Source organism: Macaca nemestrina, chromosome 6, assembly GCF_043159975.1.
Source record: "Macaca nemestrina isolate mMacNem1 chromosome 6, mMacNem.hap1, whole genome shotgun sequence".
NCBI classification, from domain to species: Eukaryota; Metazoa; Chordata; class Mammalia; order Primates; family Cercopithecidae; genus Macaca; species Macaca nemestrina.
In genome coordinates this window covers 7,349,038-7,362,411 of record NC_092130.1, presented here as the reverse complement: position 1 = coordinate 7,362,411, position 13,374 = coordinate 7,349,038, and the positions used below count along the sequence as shown (strand labels likewise).

The window sequence follows — 13,374 nt, the reverse complement described above, 5'->3', positions numbered from 1 at the left end:
GGATTTGTGGGTTAAAAAAAATACTTTGGATAATAGGATGCCCTAACTTCATCATCAATTTTCCGAACTTCGGCAGCCTCTCTGAACAATTGACTTCCTTCACTTGGGAATCTAACTTCACTGGGTTAATCGGATTGGGTTATTTGGTCCACGCCTTCATTTGCACTTCAACAAACTATTCTCAAGGCTACAGGTCTTGATCTTCTTATCGATCTGTTCCTCCACTTTGTTTTTATCATCCTACTTCTGACCTCATCAACAAAATGTCTTACCGTACCTGTCATTTGGGAGTATTTTCTATAACAAATGCTAAATTGTTTTCACTCCTTAGCTTCCTGGTTTGCTATCAGTTAGAGTTGCTGATACTACCAGTGTATGTTCAGCTCAGCACTGACAAGATGAAACAAAACAAAAAAGCCATAGCAGCTATTAGTTGTCCTAGGAGTTTCCAGTCTTAGTGAAACAGTCAAAACAATTTTGAGAGGAATGCTGCTTTGGAAGATAACAGAATCCCAAAGCCCTCTGAGTCGCTGGCTGCCTTCTCTTTGCCAGGCTACTTTCCCTTCTCTGCTGCTTCTCTACTAAGAAGCTTCCAGGCACGTCCCTCCCTGTAAAGTGGAGAAGGGGGGCATCTATTTTTAAATTTTATTTATTTATTGAGACTGAGTCTTGCTCTGTTGCCCAGGCTGCAGTGCAGTGGCATAGTCTCGGCTCACTGACCTCCGCCTCCCGGGTTCCAGCAATTCTCCTGCCTCAGCCTCCCAAGCAGCTGGGATTGCAGGCGCCTTCCACCATGCCCGGCTAAATTTTTCTATTTTTAATAGAGACGGGGGCTTCACCATGTTGGCCAGGCTGGTCTCAAACTCCTGAACTTGTGATCTGCCTGCCTCAGCCTCCCAAATCGCTGGGATTACAGGCGTGAGCCACCGTGCCCGGCCTAAATTTTATTTTAAATACAGATAGGGTTTCACCATGTTGTTCAGGCTGGTCTTAAATGCCTGGGTCAAGTAATCCTCCTGCCTCAGCCTCCCAAAATGCTGTGATTACAGGCGTGAGCCACCATGCCCAGCTGGGGGTATCTATTATGCATCAGGCCCTGCATTTAATCCTCAGAATCAACCTGTGAGGCAAGTTATTACAGAAATTAAGGAACAGACAGGTTAGTTACTTATTCAAGTAAGTTTTTCTAGCAAAAAGGTGGTACTGAAATGCATATGCGTCCTGCTCTTAACAACCCTCTAAGGGCTCCCTTCTGATGAGCTCTGTGTTGGATTTTGGGGTCAGTCTCCTCCACCAGGTTCTGAGCTCCTCCAGGGCAAGGATTGTATCTTCAGTGCACACATGAGGCACTCCACAGATGTCAGTTTATTTCTCTCCCGTTCCTATTCCTAACCCCCGCCCATCACTAAACACAGGCTGGAAGATGGTTATCTAATGAAGTGCTTTGCATTCTTTCTTCATAACTCGAGGATTTGTGTTTATGCCCACTTGATTTTATTGAAGAAATAGCATCAACACACATGATATGAATAATACAAAGCAGTAAGTACATTAAGTGCTTAGTTCGGCGGTAGAGGAAAGGAGATTAATGAGGGCAGAAATAGACCTGGTAGAAACAGATTCCATGAAAGAGGTGAGATCTTGAGCCATGGAGGTTGAGCAGAATTTAGATATTAATCTGTCCATTCAGACCACAAGCAGGCTCCTATTCTGTAGTAGGACTGGTGCTAGGTAAGCGAAATGGGATGGGGTGAGGAATCAGGGTAAATAAATGGGAGACTAGAGAAGGATATTTGGGACCAATGGTAGTGCTTTCTGTGGAAGTAAGAAACCGAGGCTCAGAGCTGTCACATGAAGAACACTGTGTCCTCTTGAGAGATCAGGCAGTGGGAAGAACTGACCTTTCTTCTTCCCCCAAATAATTATTTTCTTTTATTTCATTTTTTAAAGATTAGTCAAGTGCAGTAGTCAGGGAAAAGAGCAGAACAAGGAGTTCCATCTGTAACTAACTGTGAACAATAGAGATAATTCACTACCTTTGGACCAGCCCAAATAATTTTTTTTTTTTTTTTTGAGACGGAGTTTTGCTCTTGTTGCCCAGGCTGGAGTACAATGGCATGTTCTCAGCTCACTGCAACCTCTGACTCCCAGGTTCAAGCGATTCTCCTGCCTCAGCCTCCCGAGTAGCTGGAATTACAGACACCTGCCATCACGCCAGGCTAATTTTTGTATTTTTATTTATTTTATTTATTTATTTTTTTGAGACAGAGTCTCGTTCTGTCGCCCAGGCTGGAGTGCAATGGTGCGATCTCACCTCACTACAAGCTCTGCCTCCTGGGTTCATGCCATTCTCCTGCCTCAGCCTCCCTAGTAGCTGGGACTACACATGCCCACCACCATGCCCGGCTATTTTTTTTTTGCATTTTTAGTAGAGACGGGGTTTCACTATGTTGGTCAGGCTGGTCTTGAACTCTTGACTTCAAGTGAGCCATCTGCCTCGGCCTCCCAAAGTGCTGGAATTACAGGCATGAGCCACCATGCCCAGCCCCAGATAATATTTTTGGTAAGATGAACGAAGGATGGAGGCCAACTGCCAACCATCAATCAGTATCTCTTTTCAATTCACTCCAGTCTTCTCAGAAAGAAAATCAGTTTTTAGTGTCAGAAGGACACAGCTTTTCCTGGAGATCTTCCAGCTTTGAGTTAATTAATCTCACTTCTAAAGCTGTGAAGTCTTATTTAACAAATCACACAGGTCTAGAGGGGTCGGGAAAGAAAACATTTAGACTTGAAATAACACTCTCTTAAAAGATGTCTATGTGAGCAGCAGGCAGAGCTCAATCTACTGTAATGAAGATTTACACACAGTGCAAATTTATGACCTACAGGTCATATGGAAAATTAGGACCCGTGCCAACCATTTTAATTCTTTCAGGATGTGGGCTCAGTGTTGAAGTTAAAAAGATCATAGAGAATACCCAGTTTTAGTCCTGATCCCTTGTGGTGAAGAAATTGGAACTCAGAGAGGTCACCTTGGATCTTATAGTTAGTGGTACAGCTCAAATTGGAGTCTTGGCTCCAAGAACAGTGTTCCAAACACATGAAGGTTTAAACCAGGTAAAATGCCTGCACATACAAAGGATACCTCTGGAAGAAGACACAGAATGTGGGTAACTGTGGTTCCCTCTGAGAAGGGAAAATGAGTAGCCAAGAAACAGGAACAGGACAGAGACTTAATATTCACTGAATACTTTTTTGTGCCTTTTGAATTTTGTACCGTGTATATATGTTAGCTAATCGAAAATAAAAAAATTACTTTAAGAATGAAAAGGAGTTAAGTATCTATTGCTTTGTTTCCCCCCATTGTATCATATTTGTGTAAAGCGTGTTTTTTCTGACTCATGCTATTCCGGAATGTAAATTATTCCACAGGAGCCAGGTTAAACACTTTGAAAGTGGTGATGCCAGTTGGTTACTACTTTGTGGCTAGAACAAGAAGCCAATGATATTAGAGAGTTCCAACTTCCTGCCAACTTTGACTGTGACAGAATCTGGCAGGATAAAACCCGGAGAAACACAAATCAATTCAGAGCCAGTGATTTCATTCATTTTGGAGCAGGATATAGTAATTAACAAACCTTGATGGAAAGGTCTCCTTTAGCCAAAACCTCATCCTTTCCAAGACAACGGAAGAGGGAAAGGTGGGAATCCAATGTGATTCACTAGTAAACACCTTCAGTGGGCCGAGTCTCACACTAGGAGATAAACCTGGCTGCCCACTGACCCCAAGGAACTGCCCGGTAGAGGAGATGAGCATGCCTGTGTCCAGACGGCAGTGTATCAATGGAAGGTCTAATCATCTCCTGGAGCCTTTTCAAATATAGTATTACAAAAGAGGATGGTCTGTGATGTACGCCGGGGAGGTTTAATGCGTGAATCTCACGTGAATGAGTCAAGGGAACTTGGCTCAAACGTCCCAAGCTAGTTTTTCTCTTTTTCAATTTTAAATTCCAGTTGATGTGGAAAATTAGAATGTGGTGTGTGTTAGACTTAAAAAAATTATAATCCAGGTACTCACTGTGCAGTAGGGGAAATCCTCATTCCTTCATTGGGCATGGAGGCCCTACTATGTGGTTGGTATTGTGGGGGCTACAGAGATTTATGCTTTTACTTTCCTGTTAGGTATCTACATATAGCTATCTATTAATTTTGTGTACAGAAGTATTATTTTAGTGGCTGTTAACCTGCTAAAGTCTAAAGTTATCTGTACTTGCTATTTAGTCTACAGTACATCTTCCAAATGATGCCCTTAAACAATTTAATAATTCAACTATTCATTAAGTGCTTACTATATGCCAGGCACTCTGATAAGTGCTTTATATGAATTATTTCACTTAGTTCTCATATCAACCCCAGAAAGTACTAACGGAGGAGGAAATTGAGCTTCACAGAGGTTAATTTGTGTTGCTTTACACGTGGTGAAACAAGCATTCAAATCCAGACTATTCATTCAACCAGTGTGCAATGACTGGCTATGTGCCAGGCATGGAAGGTACAGGATAAACACTGCCCAGTCCCTGCTCTCCTGATGATTATGATCTGTGCGTCTTTTTCATTCCAAAGTCCATGGTTTTGACAACAACACTATACTACTTCTCAAAATCTGTGCAAAAGGGAGTCACATTTTCAAAGGCGATTCCTCCCGACAGAAACCTGGGCAGGCGTCTTTATTCCCCAATCCTCCTTTCCCTATGCTTACTAAAATCAAATTTCTGTTGTGTGTTCGTATCAATTCCGTGCCTTTAAGATGTATAAAAAGCATCTGGAAGAATAGGCTGTGATAAAAGACAAGTGCTCCAGCCCTAGCTAGTTCACTTACTAGCCGCCTGACCTCCCGCAAGCGACTTAACTCCTCTCAGCCTTAATTTTCCTGTCTGAAAAATGGATATATTACTACTGCATGTGCTTGCAGGGAAAACTAATTGAGACGATAAGCCCACCATATAGTACTCGTTCAATAAAGGGACGCTGTTGTTATTAAGAGGATCAGGAAGTGCAAGAAAACCTCAGGACCATGTGTCACGGAGGCTTGTCTAGGCGCTTCTGTAATAGTGGCATTCTGTTCGTGCAGTCGTATACCGGTCTCTCTCTTCAAAGGTGCAAGCAGTCTGATTGATCCCTGTGTCTCGGAATCCGTGCTAAATATTGAGTCGGTGAATGAATGAACGAACGACAAAAGGTAAGGTTTGTCTCTCACTTAATTAAGACGTTCAGATGGGGAGGCGGTCCATCACCCAGGTCATCGATACAATCCCCCTACTAATGAAGTTAGTTACTTCAAGTTTCAGTGAACTTAAACTACAAAATGGGCAAACGGACACCTCAGATCTCACAGCGCAGTACTGAGATCTGATAAAACGCTGGATTTCAAGCCTTTGTAAAAGGAACATCCTCTCCCAACCTGGGCGTGCTGCCGGGTATCGGAGACGTCCCCGCCCACACTGCAGAGGCCGGCGCCGAGCCCCCGCTCCGCCCTCTCTTCCTGGTTTTTCCCGGCAACCCGCCCCTCCGGCGACACGTGACAGGGGTGCCCGGCCGGACCCAGCCCCTGATTGGCCGGGCTGTGGAACGCCTCGCGATTGGCCCGAGGCCGGCGGGCCCCCGCCTCCCTCCTCCTCCTCGCCGCGGCCCACGTGAGGGGGGCGAGTCACGCGATTTCCGGGAACCCGTCAGGAAGGACATAAACAAAACAAACCCGAGGCAGCATGGAGAGGGGCCGTGGCCCCTGCAGCGGAACCGGACCCAGTCCCTGAGCCGCCCCTACACCCACAGGTGAGCGCCGCCACCCGCTGCCCGGAGCCCCCAGGGGCCTGGGCTGGGGGACGAGCGGAGCGGGGGGCAGAGGGCCGCTTGCCTAGGCGGCAGCAGCGCTGGGGCTCTGGGCCGGGCCGGCGCGGGGCGGGGGCCGGGACCACGGCCGAGTGCGAGGGCGCGCGGGCCTTAGGCCACCGCCTGCGGGTCACGGGGGCTCCGCTCCCCTCCCCCACCCCCGGCCCGGGACGGTTACATAAAAGCGCGGGGCGGCGGTAGATGGGACACGCGGGCGGGCAGTAGGTTAGGCCGGGGGTGGGCAGCGCCGGGCGTCTGTCCTGCCGGGCCGCCCGGCCCTTCCCCGCTGCCTCCGAGCCCGGGGCCGCTGCTGCCGGCAGTCGGCCTGTCAGAGAAGAGAGCGGGTGGGAGGGGCCCGAGAGGGGAGGGGAGGCGAGACTGGCGGGGGAGGAGGGGAGAGAGGGGCGTGTGAGGAAGGGCCGGGGCCGCGGAGGTTGGATCCAGGCTGGCAGGAGATGAGGAGGCGCGGGCTGGGGGTAGGGGGGGTCCAAGCAGGGCGTCTCGGGGGTAGCCGCTCCCCCTTCTGTCCCCGCCTCGGAGGCGACGGGCGAGAGGGGCCTCCCTCCCGGGATTTGTTTATATGTCTTCTCAAAGCAGCTTGAAGCGGCTCAGGGGCGGAGCCCTCGGAGCTGAGTGGCAGGCTCTGGTGTCCAATGGACCGGGCCGATGGAGACTTCTGCACCAATGGGCGTGGGGGAGGCGGTGCCGCGGGGGCCACCAACTGGTTAGGCTGTGCCGGAGGTGGGCCGGGCGGGGCGGCCATGTTAGATGGGAGGGGACCAGTGGTGGTGGGTCACTGAGAGGGGAGGAGACAGGGCAAAGGGCGAGGGAGCCGGGCCGGGGGTGTTTCGGGTGTCCGAAGGCGAGTCCGATCGGACCAGGAAGTAGCTCAGGGGAGCCTGACCCCGACCCGCCTTTCTCCTCACACGAGCTGAGGAGGCAGGGAAGTACCGAGGGCAGTCAAGCCTCCCCTGGGGGTGGTTCCTGGGACTAGATGGAGCTCAGTCTCTGGATTCTCCCTCTTTCTTGGCCCTATGCTTCCTGACAGACCTGGCCGCCAAACCCTGTAATCGCCCTCCTGTTAACCCAAGAAAGCAAATCTTTCTGCCGTTTCTGAGCTGGCTTGAGCCTTAAGACTACCTTAAGGAGGTACTTGGATAAATAGCGGTCTTAATTTCTGTACCAGGCCTCAGATAAGAGACAGGGAGTGAGGGGGAAGTTTTGCTTTTCTCAATTTTATAAAAGAAAACGGGACTAGAAAAGCTGAGAAAGTTGAGGGCTGGGCGGGGTTTCTCTTCCCGCCCCCCCCATCAGGATGCCTTTTAAAGATTAGGCCCCGTGCTTGTCCTAGTCTTAGTAGTAATTTGCCCCTCTTGCTAACATAAGTTGGTAGCCCACATTAATCAGCTTCTTGAGAAAACTGAGCCCTGAGAAAGTTACTTAGTTTCGAAGGTTCTTTAGGACTTTCTCTTGCGAATACCCTGCAGGTGAAAAATAGGATCAAGGCCTGGAATTTCTTTTCTTTCTTTCTTTTTTTTTTTAAAAAAAGCAGAAAACAAGACTTCTGTGTAAATCTTGTGATCTGTCGTAAACTAGTTGTCACTTGATTGTACTTTTAAATATCTTTAATCTTTTAATCCAAAATAGCTAGGATATACACCAGAGGCAGGGGAAAATGGTATGAATAATTTGAAAATAACTTATTTTAATGTATTATGATTATTTTGGCATCCTTTTGGCCTTGTTAAATGCTTAATTTAGGCTTGTGTTTACATCGGATTACAACCTGTGGCTACACTGGTATTGTCAATGGTACCAAACTATTGATGCATCTTTGGTTAAGTACTTAGGCGTAGGAACATGCCTTGGATAGATCGTGCAGGGGCTAATCAAGAGTTAGCTGTATTAAGAATTTGCTTTATCTTCTATTTTATTAGCTGGAGAAAAAGAATAATTGGTAAATGATTCATCAATTTTTTTTTTTTTTTTTTTTTTGAGACGGAGTCTCGCTCTCGCCCAGGCTGGAGTGCAGTGGCGCCATCTTGGCTCACTGCAAGCTCGGCCTCCCGGGTTCACACCATTCTCCTGCCTCAGCCTCTGGAGTAGCTGGGACTACAGGCGCCCGCCATCACGCCCGGCTAATTTTTTTGTATTTTTAGTAGAGACGCGGTTTCACCGTGGTAGCCAGGATGGTCTTGATCTCCGAATCTCGTGATCCAGCTGCTTCGGCCTCCCAAAGTGCTGGGATTACAGGTGTGAGCCACCGCGCCCAGGCTTTTTTTTTTTTTTTTGAGATGGAGTCTTCCTCTGTCGCCCAGTCTGGAGTGCAGTGGCACGATCTCGGCTCACTGCAACCTCTGCCTGCCAGGTTTAGGCAATTCTCCTGCCTCAGCCTCCCCAGTAGCTGGGACTACAGGTGCGTGCCACCATGCCCGGCTAATTTTTTGTATTTTTTTTTTTTTTTTTTTTAGTGACAGAGTCTCGCTCTGTCGCCCAGGCTGGAGTGTAGTGGCGCGATGTCGGCTCACTGCAAGCTCTGCCTTCCAGGTTCACGCCATTCTCCTGCCTCAGCCTCCTGAGTAGCTAGAATTACAGGCGCCCGCTGCCACGCCCAGCTAATTTTTTTTTGTATTTTTTAGTAGAGACGGGGTTTCACCGTGTTAGCCAGGATGGTCTCCATCTCCTGACCCTGTGATCCGCCCGCCTCGGCCTCCCAAAGTACTGGGATTACAGGCGTGAGCCACCGCGCCTGGCCTGTATTTTTAATAGAGACGGGGTTTCACCATGCTGGTCAGGCTAGTCTCGAACTTCTGGCCTCAGGTGATCCACCCATCTCGGCTTCCAAAGTGCTGGGATTAGAGGTGTGAGCTACTGCGCCTGGCCTGATTCATCAGTTTTTGTAGTTCTTTGGCATGACTGACTCGGTTCTGTTAATAATGATACATGAAAACATCCCTGATTATTTGATAAACTTGAATTCTTAAGTATAACTTTTGGGGTCAATAAGGGTATTAGCTTATTTATAAGTTCTTATTTTTTTTCTTTCTTTCTTTTTTTTTTTTTTTGGGAGACGGAGTTTCCCTCTTGTCGCCCAGGCTGGAGTGCAGCGGGAAGATCTCGGCTCACTGCAATCTCCGCCTCCCGGGTTCAAGCAATTCTCCTGCCTCACCCTCCCCAGTAGCTGGGACTACAGGTGCGTGCCACCATGCCCAGCTAATTTTTTGTATTTTTAATAGAGACGGGGTTTCACCATGCTGGTCAGGCTGGTCTTGAACTTCTGGCCTCAGGTGATCCACCCACCTCGGCTTCCAAAGTGCTGGGATTACAGGCGTGAGCTACTGCGCCTGGTCTGATTCATCAATTTTTGTAGTTCTTTGGCATGACTGACTCAGTTCTGTTACTAATGATACATGAAAACATCCCTGATTATTTGATAAACTTGAGTTGTTAAGTATAACTTTTGGGGTCAATAAGGGCATTAGCTTATTTACCAGTTCTTATTTTTCTTTTCTTTTTTTTTTTTTTCCGAGTTTTGCTCTTGTCACCCAGGCCGGAGTGCAGTGGGAAGATCTCGGCTTACTGCAATCTCTGCCTCCCCGGTTCGAGCAATTCTGCCTAGCCTCCCGAATAGCTGGGATTACAGGTGCCCGCCACCACACCCGGCTAATTTTGTATTTTTAGTAGAGACGGGGTTTCACCATGTTGGCCAGGCTGGTCTTGAACTCCTGACCTCAGGTGATCTGCCCGCCTTGGCCTCGCAAAGATTACAGGCGTGAGCCACCACGCCTGGCCTGTCAGTTCTTATTTTATCAGGTGGCATTGTGTTGCTTTTGAAACCTTAGCCCTTACAATGCCCTAGTTTAACAGAGAAGTATAGTGAAAATTAAAATAAAAATTTTATTGATACCTAGAATTTTCATTGATACCTAGAATATTCCAGGCAGTTTTCATTGTTGCATTGGTTGATAAAGTCAATCAATTAGCATTGCTTATATAATGCTCTCTTATTCTGAGAATGGCAAATAGATGCAATAGAACTTATTTGGGTATAATTCCTTCATATGACTGGTATATCAGCTTTGGGATTTTTATGTTCATAAACATAGAAGAGGTTAAATACTTCCAGAAGAGAGTCTGGATGCTCGATTTACCATCATTCTCTGTCTGTCATGGCAGGTGAAAGCAAACTTTTATATAGACAATGTTCTACTTAGTTTACAGGGTGGATGTGTGTGGGTTCTAGGATACTAGTGTGAGAAGTAAAGGAATAACTAGCATGGTTCCTGGTGGTGGTTAACTAAATACAAGTGACGAGTACAGTACGTTTGTGTATTGATTCTATTAATGTAACTCAGTTTTTAAAAGATAAAGAGCTAAAATCACTGTTTGCTTTTAAAGCTTAATTTTCGGTCAAGATCGGCATTTATATATTTATTTAAAAAATACATATATATATTTTTTTGAGACGGAGTCTAACTCCGTCGCCCAGGCTGGAGTGTGGTGGCATGATCCTGGCCCACTGCAACCTCCGTTTCCTGGGTTCAAGCGATTATTCTGCCTCAGCCTCCTGAATAGCTAGGATTACAGGTGTACCCCGCTATGCCCAGCTGATTTTTGTATTTTCAGTAGAGACAGAGTTTCACCAAGTTGGCCAGGCTGGTCTTGAACTCCTGATCTTAAATGATCTGCCTGCAGTGGCCTCCCAAAGTGCTGGGATTACAGGTATGAGCCACTGTGGCCCCCCTACCCCGGCCTCAGTTTTGTGATTTTGAAATAAATCCTTGCAGGGTTGAACTTGGATTTTTTTTTTTTTTTTTTTTGAGACGGAGTCTGGCTCTGTCGCCCAGGCTGGAGTGCAGTGGCGCGATCTCGGCTCACTGCAAGCTCCGCCTCCCGGGTTCACACCATTCTCCTGCCTCAGCCTCCCGAGTAGCTGGGACTACAGGCGCCCACAACTGCGCCCGGCTAATTTTTTTGTATTTTTAGTAGAGATGGGGTTTCACCGTGGTCTCGATCTCCTGACCTTGTGATCCGCCCGCCTCGGCCTCCCAAAGTGCTGGGATTACAGGCGTGAGCCACCGCGCCCGGCCGAACTTGGATTTTTTTGAGAAACAATTCACTGATACTTTCAGCATATTCAGTAGCTCATTTTGGGATAGATAAACTCTTAGACTAGACATAAATTTGTCAGATAATTGGTTCTGATTATTTTAAGACAAGAGTTGACAGACTTTTTTTTTGTACAGGATCAAATAGTTAATATTTAGGCTTTTTCAGCCTTGTAGTCTCTTCCACAACTACTCAACTTTGCAATCTGTAGCATGAAAACAGCTGTAGAAAATATGTTCTGCATATTTTTGGGCTGTATTCCAATAAAACTTTATTTACAAGATCAGGCTGTGCCTCTATTTGTGCTTCCACGGCTATAGTTTTGTCAACCCCTGTTGTAAGACATCAGTCACTGAGGTTTTTTTTTGTTTTTTTGTTTGTTTTTTGAGACGGAGTCTAGTTCCGTCCCCCAGGCTGGAGTGCAGTCGCACGATCTCGGCTCACTGCAACCTCCGCCTCCCAGATTCAAGTGATTCTCCTGCCTCAGCCTTCCAAGTAGCTGGGATTACAGGCGCCTGCCATTGCGCCCAGCTAATTTTCGTATTTTTAGTAGAGATGGAGTTTCACTGTGTTGGTCCGGCTGGTCTCAATCTCCTGACTTCGAAATCTGCCTGCCTCGGCCTCCCACAGTGCTGGGATTACAGGGGTGAGCCACCACCCCCGGCCCAGTCATTGAGCTTTAAGTACTTAGATGTTAAGGTATTTCAGAATATACAAATAGACACTTTAGGTAAATTTGAGCATTTGTAGATTGTACACATCTCCTGCCTTGAAGAATTTTTAGTACAAGAGCATATGGCAACATTGTATTTTGTATTTTTACTTCATTTACATATAAATGTTTTCTTGAAAAGCTGTTTAAAGCAAATATTGGTACAAATCTTGTTGATTTTAGAGACGCATTCTGATTGAAAAAACTTTGGCCTTAAGATATATTCAGGATATGGTTGTCTTGAGGTTTCCAAGCACATTTAGCATATAATCCTTAACAAAACTGGCTGTTTCAAGAGATGATAGTCACGTAAATAGTCAACACATGTAGTTCTTATATTCAAATGTACAGTTAACTTAGAAGCTATGAAGACATTGAGTGCTTATTGCCTGAGATGCTTGAAGAATTAAAGAGAGAAGGATGATTTTTCCAGGCCCAAAAGGTACAGGTTACCTCCTCTCTTTTTTTGGGGAAAATGTCAAGTGGTGCTAAGTGCCTAGTGAAGCAGAGATGCCATAATCTAAAAATATAACTGGCAAATACTTAATATTTTTGATAGCTTTTGCTTTGTTTTTAATGTAATATTTCACCATTTTTGTTGACTTGAACTGGATTTCAAGTGGAAGCATAAAAGTTTAGAAAAGAGAATAAATTGACCTTTATGAACTGAAAAACATGTGGCCTGCAATCTTGTTTCTGGTTCTAGCTAGCCTAGGTTCTGGCTGGATGACTACAGATAATCTCAGTTTATTAATTTGTAGTGGTAGGGATTAATGATGTTTTCCATCTCACAAGGGGATACTGGGAAATTTTTAGTTACTATATTCTTAAACTCTTGTACTTTGAATATGCTAATATTTTGGGCTGCTTGAAACCACTTCTCAAATCTGGATTCGATTTTCTCTTGGCTTATTTGTCTTCTTATTAAACTGTGAGCTCCTTGAGGTCGGAGTCTGTGTTTTATTTCTATATATTCACTGCCTCACACTGTGCCTGATACCTTTTAGTGCTCTTGAACTGTTTAAATGAATGCATGCATTGCTAAGAACCGCTTATCTGGTAAGTAATAAAAAGCCCAACTTACCAGATGTTGGGCTTTTCTTAGTTAGAAGGGAGGAATTAATGACCATCTGTTCGAACAAAAAGCCTTCATTCTAAAATTGATCCGTTCTTTTAAGAAAGTTTTTAGAGAAGCTATTTTGACGATGTTTAAAAATCTCTTTAATTCCTTTGTTAATTTGTTTTCAGATGAACTCCATTAGTTAGACTTATTGAATATTCCTTGCAGGTATTAAAAAAAAAAAAAGTTGTGCTTTGTTCTTTGGATTTGTCCTATTTGGCAAATATGGATGGAATCTCTTATTTCATGTAGGTTTGGGATAATTTTTCATCTGCATAGTAGAATCCTTTTTTTTTTTTTTTAGGGGGGCACTGTAAAATCATTCTTGCTAATAAGGCTGACTCACCTTTGTGGGGTAGGCTAGGATTTGGAGCGAGTTTGATGCAGGGTGTGGCAATGGTATCACTAGCCAAGCCTTATATGCATTTTTACCAATTTATGACCTTTCCTCCAAATTCTATGTTGTAACTCTCCTTCCTAAACAGCTTTCTAAACTACTGCTTTCCCTACTTACTCTTGGCAACTTAAATCATCCTCCACTGTC

The 13,374-nt window shown here is 45.6% G+C and overlaps 1 protein-coding gene across 3 annotated transcripts in view; it reads left to right on the top strand.

The window, feature by feature from the left end:
• The first annotated feature begins 5,698 nt into the window (after nt 1–5,698).
• The window catches only part of LOC105480886 (CREB3 regulatory factor), an 84,340-nt gene continuing 76,664 nt past the window's right edge, over nt 5,699–13,374 (top strand). For 2 of the 3 annotated variants that reach the window (XM_071098084.1, XM_071098085.1), the window contains exon 1: nt 5,699–5,832. The gene's annotated coding sequence lies outside the window, so the exon portion shown is untranslated. The remainder of the gene's footprint in view (nt 5,833–13,374) is intronic. The other variant, XM_024792589.2, reaches the window with a different exon arrangement.